Raw genomic sequence first — 2,500 nt, 5'->3', positions numbered from 1 at the left:
CTCATGGAGATTATTTAACCAGCAGTAACACGTCCCCATGCTGCGCCAGGATGTGTGTGTGTGTGTGTGTTTGAGAGAGAGAGAGAGTGTGTGTGTGCGTGTGAGAAAGAGAGTGTGTGTGTTTGTGTGCGTGTGTGCGCGCGCGCGCGCGTGTGAGAGAGTGTGCGTGTGTGTGTGTGAGAGAAAGAGAGAGTGTGTGTGTGCATGTGTGTGAGAGAGAGAGTGTGTGCATGTGTGTGTGTGAGAGAGAGTGTGTGTGCGCGCGTGTCTGTGTGTGAGAGAGAGTGTGTGTGCATGTGTGTGAGAGAGAGAGAGTGCGTGTGTGCGTGTGTGTGAGTGTGTGTGTGTGAGAGAGAGAGAGAGAGAGTGTGCGCGCGTGTGTGAGAGAGAGAGTGTGTGTGCGCGTGTGTGTATGTGTGTGAGAGAGAGTGTGTGTGTGTGTAAATTGATGTTAATGTTATATACATTATATTAGTAAACAATCGCCATAATTTGACTTAAATCATTCCACGTGTGTTTCTGTGTAACGTTACATCCATCTGCTGTAATCCATCCACCCAACTGTTGTAATCCATCCACCCGACTGCTGTAATCCATCCACCCGACTGCTGTAATCCATCCACCCGACTGTTGTAATCCATCCACCCGACTGCTGTAATCCATCCACCCGACTGTTGTAATCCATCCACCTGCCTGCTGTAATCCATCCACCCGACTGTTGTAATCCATCCACCCGACCGCTGTAATCCATCCACCCGACCGCTGTAATCCATCCACCCGACTGTTGTAATCCATCCACCCGCCTGCTGTAATCCATCCACCCGACTGTTGTAATCCATCCACCCGCCTGCTGTAATCCATCCACCCGACTGTTGTAATCCATCCACCCGACTGCTGTAATCCATCCACCCGACTGTTGTAATCCATCCACCCGACTGCTGTAATCCATCCACCCGACTGTTGTAATCCATCCACCCGACTGCTGTAATCCATCCACCCGACTGTTGTAATCCATCCACCCGCCTGCTGTAATCCATCCACCCGACTGCTGTAATCCATCCACCCGACTGCTGTAATCCATCCACCCGCCTGCTGTAATCCATCCACCCGACTGCTGTAATCCATCCACCCGACTGTTGTAATCCATCCACCCGCCTGCTGTAATCCATCCACCCGACTGCTGTAATCCATCCACCCGCCTGCTGTAATCCATCCACCCGACTGCTGTAATCCATCCACCCGACTGCTGTAATCCATCCACCCGACTGCTGTAATCCATCCACCCGCCTGCTGTAATCCATCCACCCGCCTGCTGTAATCCATCCACCCGACTGCTGTAATCCATCCACCCGACTGCTGTAATCCATCCACCCGACTGCTGTAATCCATCCACCCGCCTGCTGTAATCCATCCACCCGACTGCTGTAATCCATCCACCCGACTGCTGTAATCCATCCACCCGCCTGCTGTAATCCATCCACCCGCCTGCTGTAATCCATCCACCCGACTGCTGTAATCCATCCACCCGACTGCTGTAAGCGCTTCATCCTGGTCAAGATGGTGATGTCGGATCCTGAGATATAGGACCTCTTGTTCTGAGGCAGGACCTGGCATTAGTCCATCATGAGACACGTTCACACACTTATTCACACCTAGGGTCAAGCTCTCCTTCCTTTTTATAACCTGAGAACCTTGAGGAAACCCACGCAGACATGAGGAGAACATCTAGATCTGAGACACACATCATGGTCTGCTTCAGGTTTGTAGTGTGAAGGTGGAAACCGACCAGCTGTAACATTAAAACCCCTGAGATGTGAGATGAATAACTCTGATTATAAGGTTACAGAGGCACCTGTCAGGTTCTCCGAGCAGAACGTGAGGATCTGAGCGACTCGGACAAAACTGGGATGTTTAAAAGTATTGGCACCTTTAGGGGAAAATGTCCTTTGGTTGATTAGGTAAACTTCTCACTCCAATCCAACCTTTAACTGATATCCAGAAAATACATTTACGAATCAAAACCTTATGTCATAATTATTGGCACCCTTGCAAAATGTATATGTTTTGAACAAACCGGTTGGATGTTAGGTGTATGACATCATCAGCATTGACGTTACTATAGAATCAGGAAACCGTACGTTCACGCTAGCGAGTTCCAAGCAACTGGTGATTTTTTTGAAACATTTTCTACTGTATGTGCGTGACACTGAGCCGTGATATCGGTGACATTTAAATGATAGAGTTTCTCAACACTATACCAACCCTCTGAAGCGACAAATCAAACGATCAGCTTGAACGATTCCTCAGACCGAACCTGTGATGTGTGTGTGTGTGTGTGTGTGTGTGTGTGTGTGTGTGTGTGTTAACACAACTCCTAAAATATTTTATGGTTAATTGGTTGTTGTAGCAGATGAAGTGTGTGTAGGTCACTGGGACGTACAGGACGGAGATTCTGAGATTTCTTGCATTAGAGCAGGTTAAATACTAAACCTTACAGTGT

The 2,500-nt window shown here is 48.7% G+C and overlaps 1 protein-coding gene across 4 annotated transcripts in view; it reads left to right on the top strand.

The window, feature by feature from the left end:
* LOC132861915 (carbohydrate sulfotransferase 15-like) overlaps positions 1–2,500 on the top strand; it is a 45,587-nt gene that overhangs the window by 629 nt on the left and 42,458 nt on the right. The gene's annotated exons all lie outside the window — the stretch shown is intronic.

Source organism: Tachysurus vachellii, chromosome 2 (genome assembly GCF_030014155.1).
Source record: "Tachysurus vachellii isolate PV-2020 chromosome 2, HZAU_Pvac_v1, whole genome shotgun sequence".
NCBI lineage: Eukaryota > Metazoa > Chordata > Actinopteri > Siluriformes > Bagridae > Tachysurus > Tachysurus vachellii.
Note: the sequence above shows the minus strand (reverse complement) of the source record. Positions and strands in the feature narration are given on the sequence as shown.